We start from the raw sequence: 18,588 nt of genomic DNA on the forward strand, positions 1-18,588 counted from the left end.
GGGCTGGGATGGAAGGTCCGAGAAGGCCTCACCTTTGCATCTAGGGTTGTGGAAGTGGCTCTTACCTGGGGCATTGTGATTCTCCTTCACAGGCCTTTTCTCTCTATGTGGTTTTGGATCATCAATGGCCTTTCCCATCATCTTCCTCTAAAGCAGGAGGGCCCAGAGTTCCTCCACAGCATGGCAGCTGGTTCCAAAATAGCTAAAACAGAAGCTGCCTGGCTGTGCCCAGAATTGGCAGTTTCACTTCTGCCATTAAACCTGTTAGTGGAAGCCTGCCACGTAGGTAGTCAAGTGCAGGGAAAGGGAAATAGAATCCACCCCTTGACGGAAAGAGTGGCCTATGCATACATAAAGGGAAGGATGTGTTGTCTGCTCTCTGTGAAGAGTATCAACCACATTAAGTCGTGGAATGTTTTTTTTCCGTAGAAGAAAGGATCTATAGACATGAATCTGATCTATAGACATGAATCTGAACTTGAGAATTAGACTAATTCCACCTGTTCAAACTGTCATCATGCATACATATATCTCTAAGGTAAAAGCCCTCACATGTTATAGACATGAATCTGATCTATAGACATGAATCTGAACTTGAGAATTAGACTAACTCCACCTGTTCAAACTGTCATCACGCATACATATATCTCTAAGGTAAAAGCCCTCACATGTTAACATCAACAAGGAGAGATTACATGGAAAATAAAAGAAGGGGTCTTAGTTTAGAGACAAAGGAACATGTGTAAAGACAGGTTGTGGTGCCATCAAATTATGGGTACCTGGCAAACTAAACACCCCCCAGAACTAAATATTTGCGAGGAGGAATGTTTGACCCCAAAACTATTTGCAAAAATGAACATTAAGCAATAGCTCATTGTCACTGATGCAAACTTAGGCAGCCAGAGAAAACTCATCATTCATTTGCCCTAAATCAGCTTTATCATTTTACTACCTTATTTCTGTTAGCAGAATCACTCTTCCTCCATCAGTGAAACTCAAATTCCCTAAATGTGGTGACAGCTTTCCTTTTGTTCCTCCTATCAATCCTTCCTTCAGCGTGTTTCTCACATTCATCCTTTCTCTTCAGCTTGTATCCACAATATAGCCCAGATTTTTATAGCATTAAAACAAATAGACCATAATTTCCTTCTGTCTCTGATTTCATGCCCATCCCTGACCCAGTACACCTGAATAATGTCATTCACAAAAACCTTCTTCAACTGTCCACACTCTCATTCAAAAAGTTTTTGACTCTTTGCCCTCTTCACTGCTCCTGGTGGGACCAGGAAGATGGTTTTCACAATCAGGTCAGAGATTTTTTCAGAAAGATGCCTCTCTTTGGAGATTCTATCTAGTGGCTGCTCTCTGCCTGCCGCACCCCCCAACCACCCTACATGCACTCAAAAAGAGACTGATAATTACTGGTGGGAGTGTTTCACAGCCATTATGATGGTGTAGGGGAAAACAAAAAAAAGAGGAGAACCACTGGACTATAAGGTAAAGTCCAAATTCCTCGTCAGGTACTTGAACTCATACCTTATCTATTTATGTTTTTAATATTTTTCCCACCAACCTTGACTGAAAATCAAATACTGATAAAAATAAGATTAAAACAGTAAGGGAACTTGGTCCCCAAGCTCCTAAGGCTTACCACATAATAGAAGAGAAAAACTAAACAAAGTCATAATGTTCAGGAAAACACCAAGGTGCTAAAGGCCATGAAAGAATGCAGGCCCAGGGCTCCACAGGTGAGAGGAGACCTCTTGCATTCTCAGTCATTTTGAATTAAGAAAGAGTTTTTGGGGGTGCCTGGATGACTCAATTGGTTGAGCATCTGACTTTGGCTCAGGTCATGATGTCATGGGTTCAGGCCCCGCATTGAGCTCTGCACTAACAGCTCAGGGTCTGCTTCAGATTCTGTGTCTCCCCCCACTCCCTCGGCCCCTCCCCCACTTGTGAGCGCATGTTCTCTCTCTCTCTCTCAAAAATAAACATTTTAAAAAAAAAATTTAAGAGCGTTTCTCAAGAAAGAGAGAGAGAGAGAAAGTTTCTCCACTTAGATGTCATATAATAACTTACTCCCTATGGAAATGTTATACGAGCAACTGTTTATTCTCTTATTTGCAGGCTCACCTCATGCCAAACAAGGGTGTGGGCTAAAAAGAGGACTCAAGATCCAAAACAGCATAACAATTTTCTGACATATCCTAAAAACAAATAAGATATATTCTGGTAGATTTTGTTAACCACCCTGCATGTCTAAAACGGGAAAGAAAACAAAACAGAACAAAAAAAGGAGAGACTGTGGGTATGTGTTGTTCATTCATATTTTGTGGGTTGTCTTACTGTTTATTTGGTTGGCTATTTTTATTATTAATAAGCAAAACAGAAAAACAGAGTGAGTCACAAATAGAAGATGCGTATTTAGGGTCTCTGGCTAAGGATCAGGAGATGACAAAGAAAGAAAGGAGTGAGGACAGTGGCTCTCTTGAATCTAGAAAGGGCTGACTCACACAAGCGCCTCAGTTGTGCTCGTACCTCTCTCTTCCACCAGGGGGAATGTATCCTGTGCAAGCAGGTCTGGTGTGTGAGATTATCCTCCCAAGCAACCTCTTCGGGCCTACGAAGTGGAAAGAACAGTCTTTGGGACCAGATGGTCCTAGGTTTGACTCCCAGTTCCATCACTTTCTAGCCATATGAGCCTCCATTTCCTCCTCTGTGAAAAGGAAAAGATAAAACCTGTCTTGCAAATTAAGAGATGATATATGTGAAGAGACTGGTTCACAGTTGACTTTCGATAAACTGCAGCTATTATTTGACCTTGTATTAACAAGGTCACCATTATTGACCACGTAACCACATATCCCACTGAAAACACCACAGTGAGACCAACCTGCATTACCAAACCTTCCCAACAGCTCAAGGAACCATCAAAATTCACTAGCTGTAGGATTATACACAAAGGTACTCACTTCTCTAGCTTTGTTACTCAAAGCTTGGGGATTTGAGTAACAAAAATTATATCATTTTTGGGGATTATATCATTTAATTCCTAAGAATTCGGAGAAATTGTTATTTTACAGTTCAGGTCAGGTTAGTGTTTGGCATATAGAAAGTGCTCAATAAATGGTAAATGTTATCATTACTGTTCTCCTTTTACAAATTAAAAAGTGAGGAGGGGTGCCTGGGTGGCTCAGTCGGTTGAGTGTCCAACTCCAACTCTGGATTTCAACTTAGGTTATCATCTCGAGGTTCATGAGGTCGAGCCCAACATCAGTCTCTGCACTGCCCGTGGGAGCCTTGGGATTCTTTCTCTCCCGCTCTCTCTGCCCCTCCCCTGCTTGCCCGCGCGTGCTCTCTCTCTCTCTCAAAATAAATAAACTTAAAAAAAAATTAAAAAGTGAGGAGAAAAGGCAGACACCGTTATTTTCAAGGCTTTGAATTTCCAAGCATCTTATTTATCAAATGATATCACCTCTTACCACCATCCATGAGCACAGATAAAATTAAGACCCTGCCTTTGAATTATTTTTTTTGGATCTTTTTTTTTTTCCTTTCTCTATTTTTTTTTTTTTCCTTGCAAAGGAGGCATTCATGTTTTTACAAACAGTCCTACTGGATTATCTATTTCATAGGCACTATTGGGAGCTCATTTTAAAAGATTTTTGGTTGGAAGATGGTAACAGAAGCACAAATAAATTTCAACATTACCACCTTTCCCTTACATGACCATGGTTAAACTTTCCATCATGTGCAAGTGAATACAAATTACTTAGTATATATTTTGGCCGTTAGCCCTTCATAGTCTAGTTTAGCTTCCTCAAATTCCAGAAGGTGTAGACCATTTAAGAGGGTCATCTGAGGGACTTCAGAGTCATTTCACCTTCAGGAACCTCTGGGATCTCTGTGTGATAAAACTAGGTCATGTGGCAGGTGTAGTTCTGGACAGTGAGATGTGTTTCCTGTAAATATGTAAACGCTAGGTGGCTAATAGTGGATACCCTACTCTGTTAACAACGTGGGAGGCAAAAAGAACAGGAGATTATGGTGCATAAAGCATTTAGGTTTGGTTTCTCATTTTAAGCTTTCATTTGGAGGGCAGATTGAGGGGCGCCTGGGTGGCTCGGTCGGTGAAGCGTCTGACTTCGGCTCAGGTCATGATCTCATGGTTTGTGGGTTCGAGCCCCGCATCAGGCTCTGTGCTGACAGCTCAGAGCCTGGAGCCTGTTTCAGATTCTGTGTCTCCCTCTCTCTCTGCCCCTCCCCCGTTCATGCACTGTCTCTCTCTGTCTCAAAAATAAATAAACGTTAAAAAAAAAAATTCGGAGGGCAGATTGAATCGAGTCCACACAAATGTGACTTCAGCTGAAGGCCGTGTGGGGTATACACTGCAGGCCCATCAACAGTTTAAAAAATATCATTTAACTCTGGGTCAGCACTTAAGGAGACCCTACTCTGCACCAAGCACTGGGCTGGACCTTGTAACCCAGTTGTTTAAAGTAGAGCCTTTTTTTTTTTTCCCCCTGTTTCTGAATTTCCAGAGTATCGACCGGCACTTTTCTCCATACTTTAAGCCTCGCGCTTTCTTCTTTGCCAAGCCACCCTTTGCCTGGTGCTGTGGTAAAGAATCATGAGTTCCCGTTCTGCAGCAGTTCATCAGATAATTGTTCTCTTCCTTTTACGGACTTGATGTAGACACAGCCAATCCAGCTCATTCTGGTCGAGATAGCCCATTTTCCCGAAAATACTTCTCATTTTTTTAATAAAGAAATTGTTTTTTTAAGAGAGAGAGAGGGCACAAGTGAGTGGGGAAGGGGCAGGAGAGGGAGAGAGAGAATCTCAAGCAGGCTCCACGCCAAGCATGGAGTCCGATGCAGGGCTCGATCTCACGACCACGAGATCATGACCTGGGCAGAAATCAAGAGTCAGATGTTCAACCGACTGAGCCACCCAGGCACCCCAATTCTTTTTTTTTTTTTTTTAAAGTAATCTGTATGCCCAACATGGGGCTTGAGCTCACAACCCTGGGATCAAGAGTCAAATTCACTACCGACTGAGCCAGCCAGGCACCCCAGTAGTTCTTTTTTTCTTATCTGGACTGAAGCCCATGTGGCCCTCACCGGACTCTCCAGTAGTCACAGTGCCAGGCAGATAAAAGCTACGTAATATGTATTTGGCTGATCATACTTAGACTTTAATTTTCTATTCACAGAAGTATTGCTTCAGTTTTTTAGAGATAGATCTCGCTATATACATTGAAAAGACTCCTCTGAAAGAGCCCTCACAGTCAAACCTGAAGTCTGAGGGACAGAGGACAAATAGGGTAGCACACCTGTGCATCCAGACTGACCAGGACTGTGGACTCAACCAGGCCACCGATTAGCAGGATAACAGTAGGCGAGCGGCTCAATCTCCCTGAACGTCTCCTTCCCGACCTGCACATTGAGAACAATAACCCCTACCTCATGAGGGTACTTTGAAGATTAAATAATATAACAAATGTCAAGAGCAGGGTGCCTATGCCACTTAATAAACATTCACTTCCTTTTTAATCCTCCCCAAATTTAACTTTGTCGTGAAGTTTGCCAAAGAAAGGAAAAGATCCCCCGAAGTTGCTTGCTACTTCAGGATTATAGATTCTCTCATTGCCCCGACTACTCAAGAAGTGTCAGGCACATTCCAAACTCCGAAGGAAATTAAATGCTGTTCCCCTGCCACCCACCAGGGCCCCAAGGCACATTAAAATAACATCAGGGCAATAATTTAAGCTGCAAGTTGGGCTGGCAGGGAAAGTACAGGCCCCACTCCTCAGAAGCTTAGCTACACCTATGGGCACAACCACAGCAAGGCTCCAGCTGGCTGACGTCACAGTCTAATGTTGTTTTTGCCCCTGGCGCCCTTGGGAAGGAGCGGGAGGGTGAGGAAGGAGTGTGGTGCCTCCGGCGCATTGGAAAAGCCTGCTGGGGACCCCCAGTGGTCATCGGGAGTCATAGGTTTCTCTACGGAAAGAAAGCTTGTAGCCTCAGGGAAAATACCCGGGATTCAATTATGTTTGTCTTCTTTCGCCAGTAACCAGGGCTTTTTCTCAGAAGTTAGTGGCATGAGAGAAAGCAGCCACTTTAAAACCTCCTACACAGCCCTCAGGTCTAGAAATTGGAGTCCTATTGATGTGACAGGGACATCAGAAAGATGACTTCTGACTGGGAGGGTGATCTGAAATGGTCTTCACAATCCTCGACGGGAAAGCAGGAGGCAGAACAAGCAGATTGAGGACAGGAGAAAGTATGAGAGGATCCGTGATGAGCCCCGCTTTTCGTGAGGATGGCCGTCACCGCGACTGCGTCCGAGGGCCTACTCCTCAGACCCATTTCCGCGGACACAGAAGAAGAGAGAGAACAGGAAGTCAAGGGTGTCCTGCTCATCAACAAATTGCTGTAGCTCCTGTATCTCTGTTTCCTGAGTCTTTAGGCCTCTAACCCTCGTGAGAATAAAAAACAAAGCTATGTGATGCTAGGAATAAGTAATAAAGGGTGCGGCCTAGACTCCAAGATGTCTGGACAACAGAGATGGACCCAACAAGAATTTATTTACACAAAGCACCAAGACTCTCCTGGGTAGGAACTTTTCTTTTTTGGGGGAAGACTGAGTGAGGTACATGTTAGCGTCAAGGAGGGCTATTGGGGGTGGTTTTTGTCACTCTGATTAATCTCCTACTCAGTCCTCCCTTTTCCTTGCAATGACGAGGCCCAAAGCTCACTCCTCCTTCAGTAGTTAGAGAAGATGTTAAGTCACCAGGTGTGACACCTTCTACCAGAAGAGGCACTGGGGCGTCAGTAGTGCCCAGAGATAGCATCCTGGGCACAGTCATTAAGGACCCCACGTTGTGAAAGTTGTCTGAAACCTTAGTGTCTCTGCTCTCCCTGCTGACTGCCCTGCCCTAGTCACTAGAGGTAGAGCCATCACTTTGGGCACCAACAGCGGTAGGAAACATGACCCCAGACGTCTCACATATCCTCTTCCCAGAAGAGGAAAATGGCAGACAACATGGGGAGCCAAGGAGCTAATTAGTTTGTTCATTCCTGCATCCTTCAAATGTGCTTGTTGTGGTGGATCAAATGGTGGCCCCCAAAATAGATGTCCATATTCAACCCCCTTTAACCAGTGGACATGACCTTATTTGACAAAGGGACTTTGCGGGGCCCCTGAGTGGCTCAGTCGGTTAAGTGTCCGACTCTTGGTCATGATCTCAGGGATGTAAGATGGAGCCCCAAATTGGGCTCCACACTGGGCGTGAAGCCCGCTTGAGATCCTTCTCTCCTTCTCTCTCTGCCCCTCCCCTGCTTGTGCTCTCTTGCTCTCTCTCAAAATAAATAAACTTAAAAAAAGAAAAGGACTTTGCAGTTGTAGTTAAGTTAAGGATATTGAGATGAGATCATCCTGGCTTACCTGGGTGGACCTTAAATCCAATGACAAGTGTCCACAGAGGAAAGGCACAGAGAGGTCGAGGAGAAAGCCATGTGAAGACAGAGGCAGAAATTGGAGCTGTGTCTGAGAACAAACTGAGGGTGGATGGGGGGTGGGAGGGAGGCGAGGGTGGGTGATGGGTATTGAGGAGGGTACCTGTTGGGATGAGCACTGGGTGTTGTATGGAAACCAATTTGACAATAAATTTCATATATTGAAAATAAAAAATAAAAAAAAAAAAGAAGAAATTGGAGCTGTGTAGCCACAAGCCAAGGAATGTCAAGCCACCAGAATCTGGAAAAGGCAAGGAAAGACCTCTCCTCACAAACCCTCCAGAGGGTGTATGACTCTGCCAGCACCTGATTTCAGACTTCTGGCCTCCAGAACTGTGAAAGAATACACTGTATTGTTTTAAGCCATCAGTTTATGGTAATTCTTAAAGGCAAGCCCAGGAAACTGACACATTTGAAAAAAAAAAAATTTACTGAGCATATTCACTATGCCAAATACCTTGCAAGGTACTGGGGATAGAGCAGTAAACAAAACAGACTCTCATAGAGTTTATCATACCAGGAGGGAAGAGAGAAACATGCTGGTGAATAAATAAACAAGAAACTGTCTGAGAATGAAAAGTCCTACAAATAAATATGTCAAGCATGATGATTTGATAAAGAGTAATCGAGGAATGCTGCTCCAGACAGGGTAATTCAGAAAGGCCTTTTCGAGGAGGTGACATTTTAGCTGACGCCATTCAGAAATGACCAGAAAAAAATTGGGAAGAATCAGAGTCGGGATGTACTTTTTCCAAGGAAAGTCAGGATATACTTTTTCAGGATAGGCAGAAAATGCTATTTTGTAGCTACCATTATGCCCCCATAAAAGCCCCTAAATTGTTTGTTTGTTTTAGAATTTATTTTTTTTTAATGTTTATCTATTTTGAGAGAGAGAGAGAGCACTCTGGCACACATTTGGGGGAGGGACAGAGAGAGAGGGAGAGAGAGAATCCCAAGCAGGCTCCGTACTGTCAGCGCAAAGCCCTGCTGGGGGCTCATTCTCACTAACCGAGAGATGGTGACCTGAGCCGAAATCAAGAGTCATACTCTTAACGGACTGGGCTACTCAGGCACCTTCCCGAATTGTTTTTTAAATTGTGTTTCTTGGAGCCCTAAGGTGTCCGGCTAAAACCTCTCCAGGAGCCACAGCTGGAGGGAGATTTGGAGGGGATTCAAGCAGGCCTTTATACCCCCGATGTCCCTGTCATCAGAAAAGCAGCAGGCCCTCCAACTTTATGTACATACAGCTTCCAAGTAAGCCTTTACTGAAGAAAGTATTCCATGGCTTAGAGAAAATTTGAAAAACACTGCCTCAAGTTGTCGTAGCCTAGGAAACCTGAAATAATGCTATGTAGAATGTGTTTTATCCGGGGCTTCCTGCCCTTCAAAGAAAGTACAGCCAGTAGTTCAAGTTCACCAGGATCTGCACAGACAAAGGGAAAGGCATAGAACTTTATCTCTTTCTCCTGGATTGTCTTCTCTTTGATTGCCATCCACTCCTCCAAAAGATCCCATTTTCTCCTCGGGAAAGGAGGCTTTCCCTAACTAACGCTTACTTAACAAAAAGACGTGCTTTCATCTTGTGGAATAGATTTTTAACTTCATCATACAATAGTTTCGTTTTCACGCTTCGCCTAAATATTTTCTCAGGATCCCACCCTGGTAAGACACATGGATGGCTTCACAGCAGTGCTAAATAGAGTCAAGGACAACCAAATAGAACATCCTGTTGGCAGCAGTCTCCTCACCTCTGTAGGGGTACACAAAGAAATAAGCAGCAGAAATAAGTGGGTACACTAAAGGTGAAGAACTCTGGGGGCAGGTGAGTGGCTCAGTCAGTTAAGCGTCTGACTCTTGGTTTTGGCTCAGGTCTTGATCCCGCAGTTCCTGAGTTCAAGCCCTGTATTGGGCTCCGTGCTGACAGCTGAGGAGCCTGCTTGGGATTCTGTCTCTCTCTCCCTCTCTCTGCCCCTCCCCCATTCACTCTCTATCACCCTCTCTCTTAAAATAAACATTAAAAAAAATAATAAGTTGAAGAACTCTGTGGATTTGGCTAGGCCAAATCTAGACTTCTTAGACCCCACATTTACCTGTTAGCATTAGATCATTTGTGAGTAACAGAAAAAAACTGAATAACAGTGGCTTAAATAAGAGCGAAGGATTTTTTTTTTTTATTCTTTTTAGGCTTATTCTTTTTTTTTTTTTTTATATGAAATTTATTGACAAATTGGTTTCCATACAACACCCAGTGCTCATCCCAAAAGGTGCCCTCCTCAATACCCATCACCCACCCTCCCCTCCCTCCCACCCCCCATCAACCCTCAGTTTGTTCTCAGTTTTTAACAGTCTCTTATGCTTTGGCTCTCTCCCACTCTAACCTCTTTTTTTTTTTTTTTCCTTCCCCTCCCCCATGGGTTCCTGTTGAGTTTCTCAGGATCCACATAAGAGTGAAACCATATGGTATCTGTCTTTCTCTGTATGGCTTATTTCACTTAGCATCACACTCTCCAGTTCCATCCACGTTGCTACAAAGGGCCATATTTCGTTCTTTCTCATTGCCATGTAGTACTCCATTGTGTATATAAACCACAATTTCTTTATCCATTCATCAGTTGATGGACATTTAGGCTCTTTCCATAATTTGGCTATTGTTGAGAGTGCTGCTATGAACATTGGGGTACAAGTGCCCCTATGCATCAGTACTCCTGTATCCCTTGGGTAAATTCCTAGCAGTGCTATTGCTGGGTCATAGGGTAGGTCTATTTTTAATTTTCTGAGGAACCTCCACACTGCTTTCCAGAGCGGCTGCACCAATTTGCATTCCCACCAACAGTGCAAGAGGGTTCCCGTTTCTCCACATCCTCTCCAGCATCTATAGTCTCCTGATTTGTTCATTTTGGCCACTCTGACTGGCGTGAGGTGATACCTGAGTGTGGTTTTGATTTGTATTTCCCTGATAAGGAGCGACGCTGAACATCTTTTCATGTGCCTGTTGGCCATCTGGATGTCTTCTTTAGAGAAGTGTCTATTCATGTTTTCTGCCCATTTCTTCACTGGGTTATTTGTTTTTCGGGTGTGGAGTTTGGTGAGCTCTTTATAGATTTTAGATACTAGCCCTTTGTCCGATATGTCATTTGCAAATATCTTTTCCCATTCCGTTGGTTGCCTTTTAGTTTTGTTGGTTGTTTCCTTTGCTGTGCAGAAGCTTTTTATCTTCATAAGGTCCCAGTAATTCACGTTTGCTTTTAATTCCCTTGCCTTTGGGGATGTGTCGAGTAAGAGATTGCTACGGCTGAGGTCAGAGAGGTCTTTTCCTGCTTTCTCCTCTAAGGTTTTGATGGTTTCCTGTCTCACATTTAGGTCCTTTATCCATTTTGAGTTTATTTTTGTAAATGGTGTGAGAAAGTGGTCTAGTTTCAACCTTCTGCATGTTGCTGTCCAGTTCTCCCAGCACCATTTGTTAAAGAGGCTGTCTTTTTTCCATTGGATGTTCTTTCCTGCTTTGTCAAAGATGAGTTGGCCATACGTTTGTGGGTCTAGTTCTGGGGTTTCTATTCTATTCCATTGGTCTGTGTGTCTGTTTTTGTGCCATAGGCTTATTCATTTTTGAGAGAGAGAGCGAGAGAGCAGGGGAGGGGCAGAGAGAGACAGGGAGACGTAGAATCTGAACCAGGCTCCAGGCTCTGAGCTGTCAGCAGAGCCCGACATGGGGCTTGAACTCACAAACCATGAGATCATGACCTGAGCCGAAGTCGGACACTTAATTGACTGAGCCACTCAGGCACCCCAAGGGAAGGATATTTTTATTTCTATCTCTAAGAAGTCTAGGTAGTCAGGCCAAGTCCAGTATGACTCTTGACACTGGTAGGGACTTGGGTCCCTTCTATCTGTCCTGCAGGGGATTTCTATCCCAACATCACTTCGTGTTTTAAAATGGCTGCTCTCTCCAAATTTCTACCAACAGGAAGGATGAAGCGGGGGGAAAGGACATGTCTTTTCATTCTCAGGACACTTCCTGGAAGTTACTCTCAGTACTTCTGCTTAAATTTCATTGGACAAAACATAGCCACAAGGAGCTGAGAAATGCAGACCTGTTTTCCAAGTGGCCATCTTAAAACTTGGGCTTTTAGGGGCACCTGACTGGCTCAGCCTGTGGAGTAGGCAACTCTTGATCTCATCAGGGTTGTGAGTTCTAGCCCCATGATGGGTATAGAGATTACTTAAAAGTAAAAAGTTAATTTTTTTTTTTAAATAATTATAAAATGGGGTGCCTGGGTGACTCAGTCAGTTAACCATCTGACTCTTGGTCATGCTTGGGTCATGATTTCACGATTCATGAGTTCAAGCACCGCACTGGGCTCTCTGCTGTCAGCACAGAGCCCACTTCAGATCCTGTTCCCCTCTCTGTCTGCCCCTACCCCTCTCAGTGTCTCTCCTTCTCTCTCAAAAATAAACATTTAATAATAATAATAACAGAATATAATTAGGGCTTTTATTACTGCCTTCTACCTTCCTGCATAGCCTCTCTTTGCTCTGCGCTCCGTGTCCCCTGAGCTGTCATGTGGCCTTGCTCCCAGTGCCTTGAACAAACAGATCAGCTCTTCCCAACAGAAAGTCTTTGCGTGTCGTTTTCTTCTCTGGGTCACTCTTCCCCAGCCCCACAGCACCCTTCTTACCTATTTGATTCCTACTTATCCTTCAGAACTCAGTCAACACTCTCGGTCCCAAACAGGGTCAAATGTCCCACTCCATGATCTCAGAGGAGTTTACACACTTTATCTGTGGCATAACCACGGTTACATTTTGACATTTCCTTGCGTGGTTATTTGATTCGTGATCATCTCCTCCTATAAACACTAAGTCAGCTTGTCTGTCGTTCACAACTGTATCCCCAGTATCCCCTGTATTCTTTGCTTAGAATCTATTTTTAGAAGATGCCCAAATAAATGAGTTAATGCCATTTAAATTTTGTGCTTCATAAACATGGTGCAAATTTCCTTGAAAAAAAAATCTATTTATGATAAATACAACATATGTGACTCATTACAAACTTTTCCTTCCATTTCATCTGCCAAACTATAAAATAAAACATAAATTTTTTTCTCCTTCATAATCTGGAAAATCTGTAAGGTGTTTTTTTTGGGGGGTGGGGTGAGGAGGGTCTTGTATTGGTGAAGTTAGGGTTGGGAGAGTAAGGGAGGAGGGTTTGTTTTATTTCTGTCTTTAAGTCTTCCCAATAGCTCCAGGACCTGAGGGCTTTTTCTTCCCAAATTTATGTGTAGCTTGCTTTACATTTTGCATTGATCCATCCTTTAATATATTTCTTAAATATACTCACATCAGAGTAGCAGCCTTGCTTTAATATTGAGCCAATCTGACCTTTGGTCCTGTAACTTCAGCGGTTCCCCATGAGCGCCTTTATTAAAAAACATTCTGGTCTGTAATTCACCAACACTCACTGTTTTGGGGGTGGTGATGGAATTGAGGCTTGTTCGGGGGATCAGAATTGCACAACTCCCAACGCTAATCTTTCACTGAAACTGAGTCACATCTTTCTGTATCCCCTTTGTGTAGAAATAACCATGAATAATAAAATAACTATGGGAGAGAGAAAAAAGAATCAAGAACAAGCTACATATGCAGCGTTTTCCCATTGTAGCCTTCTACGTGATTCCATTGTTAAGTTACCTTGAATCATATATTGTTCTTAATACTGATAAAATAATAATAGCAGCTAGTATTTATTGAGCACTTACTACATGCCAGGCAGAACCGTCAACATAAAGCATGAGAGAACAGTTGGTTAGTCTAATATTATAAAACCAAATACCCTAGAGCCCCCTATACTTGAAATTCACTGTGTCTGACAGCATATGTATATATAAATAGTACAGAAAATCCTCTACCCATGAATTGGTTGGCATAACTCATAAGACTTTTGTTTGACCTCTTTTCCTTCCACATCCAAATCTTGACATGTATCATCATGGATACCCTTCCTTCTCACTTGGGTTTCAAATTAGTAACTAAACCATCTCTCAGGGAGCAAAAATTTTTCCCTACCCTTCAAGATTCTTCTAGCCGGTTCAAGAATTGAATTGACGTGAGACAGATTAACAGGAAAAAGAACGAAACAAACCAAAAACACCAAAGTTTAACTACATGCACACTGAAGCCACATAATAAAATAATAATAAAATAAAGAAATGACCAAGGTATGCACTTTTATGCTTTTTAGACAAAGAAACATAAATCTGTGAGGAATTGGGGTGTCTGGGTGGCTCAGTGGATTAAGCGTCCAACTTCAGCTCAGGTCATGATTTCGTGGTTCATGAGTTCAAGCCCCATATCAGGCTCTGGGCTGACAGCTCAGAGCCTGGAGCCTGCTTCGGATTCTGTGTCTCCCTCTCTCTCTCTGCCCCAACCTGCTCACATTCTGTCTCTGTCTCTCTCTCTCAAAATAAATAAACATTAAAAAAAATTTTTTTAATCTGTGAGGAATTGACAGAACAAAGAAAATTTATATTCAAGAGCTTCGTAAGGAGTTCTAAATAAAATTTGGGCTGGAGGCTAGAATAGTAACAGGATTTGTTTAGATAGGCTTCTTTGGCTCTGAATTTCTTTGTCTCTGACAAAATGGATGTCCCTCTATCTCCTGGTGCAGGGAGGGCACGTTTCCCACAGGAGATTTATTTCCTGCTTTTTGGAGCCATAGCAGGAGGGGGTCAGAGTGTTCTTACACTGGCTGTTTCTTAAGTAACTTTAATTCAAATAATCACTATGTGGCACATTTGGGGGCAGTCTGTCCTGTGCCCCCACACTACCTGTTTAGGTTCTTAGTGATTTATTTCTTAGGTGTGTTTCCCCTACGGAAGGAGAGTTAAGTGAGAATCTAATACATTGATAAGCAACCCACAGCCTGCAGGCTTCATGCAGCCCACCTGGTTTCATCACCCTGTTCCATAATATAACTTCAAGAAGAAGTGAGACTATTAGTAACGGCCAATGATATTGCCCCCGTATATACATATTATAAAACATTCTCCATGGTTTTTTCTTGCTCTAGGTCTCTATCCATTCTGTTCCCGCTGTCTGAAACCCCCAGCCTCCTCCTCTTTGGCAAATTCTGAATCATCCATCATCAGATCTCAGCTCTCATATCTCTCTAAATCCAAATATCCAATGGATGCTCTCATTGTGTAGCATTTACCATGATCTACCATACAGGTGCTATTTATTGGTCTTTATTGCTCAATGGACTATAAACTTCAAACAGTGAAGATCATGTCTTCTATTTGCCTATTTCCTTTTTAGCATAAAATCCAAGCAGAATAAATATCTGTTGAAGATGTATACAAATATATTGACTATTTGTCACAGCCCTGGCTATAACCAAGGAGGTTATGTCTTCCACACTGCTTAATGGCTTGGTCTAAGTTGCCCGATTCTCAAACATAAACTGTACCACAGATTCTTTTGCTTTCATTGCAAAAGCAACAGCCACCCAACCGTGTGAACATAAGCAAACCCATCCAGCTACTCCATCCCAAAATAAATGACCATTTTAGGATTCCTTGCCATCAAGTGTATCTCCAATCAGTCTTTAGTTAGAGAGACTGAAAAAATTATGGGGGACCATTTCATATGAATGTGAGAACTTATCTAAATATTTGAATACATTCATCATGTTTCTTAAATGCTCACAACTTGCAATGGCTCCCTAATATCTGTAGAATAAAAATCCGTATATCTGAGGCAGGCATTCAAGGCTACTTACAGACTTGCTCCTCCCTGCCTTCCCAGCCATTTCTTCCGAACTAAGCACACACTCTATGTTCTGGGCAAATAAATTTGTTTTTCTCCATATGAGTCCAAAATGTGCACTCTTTTGCACTATAATGGTAATAACTGACCCTCAAAGAGTTTATTATGTGCCAGGCTCCCTTCTAAGTGCTTTACTTTTTTTTTTTTTTTTTAAGTTTATTTATGTAAGAGAGAGAGGTCACAACACGGGGCTCAATTCCACAGCCCTGGGATCATGACTTGAGCCGAAATCAAGAGGAGTATGCTTAACCCACTGAGTCACCCAGGTGCCCCACTAAATGCTTTACTTTATGTTAGCTCACTTAATCCTTACAACAACACTGTTTGCTGGATATTATTATGATCCTCATTTTAGAGATGAGGTGCCTCAGGCACCTTGCTTGAGGTCAAAGTTAGTATACAGCAAAGCCTGGCTATGAGGTGACTAACCGTGCATGTGTCTCTCACCATCCAGCAGACTCACCCGGGGCTGTTCACAGACGGTGGCACAATTCCAGGAGAGAGCCATGGCGCAAAAGTCTGGTTGAGACCGAGGCTCAGAATTGGCACGGTATCTTACCCACTGCAATCTATTAGGCAAACAAGTGATAACGCCAGCTCATATTCCAAAGGAGGAGGCATATTCTGTTTCTTGAAAGGACAGCAGCAAAGTGACATGTGGATACAGGGAAGGAAATAATGGCAATCAGTCTGCAAGTACTCTGCCACACACAGCCAAAACTAGGTGCCAAGAAAGGTGAGAGAGTCTTCAGATGGCAGCCATGAGCTCATGAGCAGAACAGATTCAGCGGGAACAGATTAGCAGTCTGTAAAGACTTCTCTTGTTTTCTTTTGGATTTTTTTTTTTTTTATTTCTTCAAATTTGTTTATCAGGAGTGACTGAAAAAACGACAGTTGAGTCCCATCATCGCGGAAATGGCTTTAGGAGAAGACTGGTCAGATGAATAGTATTGCTTCCCATTTCCAACCAGTCAATAGTTGCCGTTGATAAATAGACACCCAACAGTCTGTCAAGAATGCTCAAGATATGTTATACGCTACAACATGCCTGCTCACAGGGTGAAAAAGCCAGGAAATAACTCACGTGAACTTCTCGATTTCATCACGCGAGACAAGCACAAAAGCACCGCCCGGGCCTCTGCGAACATTGCACAAAGCCCCCTTGAGAAAAGCTTTGGCTCCTCCATCACGAGCAGTATTCCTCCGGCAGTCAAGCATGCCTGTGCACATGATATCAGTTCCTTTGCGCCCTGACTATACCATCACACGGCGACAAAGAGTGTCAACCCGATAGAAAGTCAACACAGCAACCTCTGTGACGGCTTGTGCGATCATCCAGCTGATGGAGATGTGAGTACTCTTGGGATCTGGATGCATTCCCTTTGCAGTGTCAGATACTGAAGTAGGCAGCTCAGTAGATGAGGTTACCCTGCGCAGAAACATTAAAGCCTTTCTACAGGACCTTAATCCCATCAGATTTGGAGTTCTTGACCAGGCAGTCACGGAGGCCCCTGAATTCCCTTTCAGCTCCAGCTTCGCCCACGTCAGCTGCTAGAAGGGTATGGGCAAAATCAAGAGGAGACACAAAACACAGAGACGTGGCCCCAGAGGCGCCACCTGACCCGATTCCCTGCAAAGTAACACCAAAACTGGGTTCTCTTGTCCACACCACCCATGAAGATCTGCTTGTATTTAACTTGAAAGGCAAAGTTAAGAGCCTGAGTGGGGAAGTATCTGATGATATTGGCCAGCCAAGTTACCACACCAGAAGGACAGGACTCCCTGCTCCTTGGAGATACGAACCACACAGTCTCTAATGCCCGTGTAGTGCTTATCTGCGGTGATTTGCTTGCTGGCATGTTGCACCTGCAGCAGCAGCTTGATCCGCTCGACGGGTGCTACCGAGGGGTCTTGGAGGTGGCCGCAGACACTCCACCCACCAGGAAGTCCTCGACAAAGGACACAGCAGCACTGGTCATGTTGAAAGGAAAGAGGAGGCAGGAGATGGCAGAGTAGTTCATAAAGAGTTCAGTTGTCCCCTAATTCTACACAAATCACTACAGAGGTTTCTGGGGGAACTCGACAATTTGATTTTTAAATTTATGCAGAAAAGCAAATGGCTTTTTTAGATAAGATAAGAAAAGCCAAGGCAATGCTAAAGAAGAACAAGATGGGGACACTTGTCCTTGCACATGTCAGGACCAATGGAACAGACCAGAGGCCAGAAACAAACTCATGCGTATATGGAAGCTCAATTATAAAGGAGCATGTATCACATCATCTGTGGGAAATTAAACACTTTGCAAAAGGCAAAACCAGAATAACTTTAGAAGGCAATATAGAATATTTTACAATATGGAAGAAAAGAAGGATTCCTTATGCAAGACCCCAAATCACCAAGCAGTTGGGGAGGAAGGCCACATTTACCACACTAAAATTGGGGCTTTCCAGGAGTTCATCAAGAGACTCTAGGAAGAACATGACCAGACAATCCAGTGTAGAAATGGAACAGGGGAAGGTCGATAAAATAGAGCAGCAAAGCAGAAATGACTCAAACTGATCACAAGCCACAAATTGAGAAAGAATATTTGCAATATAAACAATCAATAAAAGATTGTTATCCAGAATTGCTGAAGAACTCTTCTAAGGAAAAGAACCAGAACAAAAGATACACCAGTTATTTCATAAAAGAGGAAATGCTAATGGTGAAAAAATATGTAACAGATGTCCAGTCTCATTCATAATTAAGTCAAAAAAAAAATTGAAATCAAAATCAGATGCCATTTTATGCCTCTTTGCTTTTGCAAATTTTAAAATATCTGACAATGTCAAGTGTCTTCATAATGAAGATGTTTAGCAACAGAAACACTCACACACTGCCAGTGGGAGCACAGTCCGCTTGGAAAACAGTTTGACACTATGTAATAAAGCTGCACGTAACATGTTCTATACCTCACAGTGTCTCTCCTGGGTATATGTGCTACAGGAACTTTTACAGATAAGGAGACATATATAATAGTCATAGAAACATTGTTCATAGAAGCAAAATCTGAAAAGAAAAAACCCAAATATCTAATTCTACTGAAATGGATACATAAAATACATATATATTTTCATACTTTGGAATTCTGTCTATAGTAGTTAAAAGCGAACGGATCAGCAGGATGGAATCTCAAAAACCAAAGCTAACAACCCCAACGAAAAGACAAAAGCGAGTCGTAGAAAAAACTAAGCTGCATGGTTCGTG

General features: G+C 42.9%; 1 pseudogene; it reads right to left on the reverse strand.

The window, feature by feature from the left end:
- Nucleotides 1-16,421: 16,421 nt before the first annotated feature.
- Nucleotides 16,422-17,320, reverse strand: LOC115511566 (annotated as a pseudogene).
- Between the last annotated feature and the right edge of the window lie 1,268 nt (nucleotides 17,321-18,588).

Source organism: Lynx canadensis, chromosome B1 (assembly GCF_007474595.2).
Source record: "Lynx canadensis isolate LIC74 chromosome B1, mLynCan4.pri.v2, whole genome shotgun sequence".
Lineage (NCBI taxonomy): Eukaryota > Metazoa > Chordata > Mammalia > Carnivora > Felidae > Lynx > Lynx canadensis.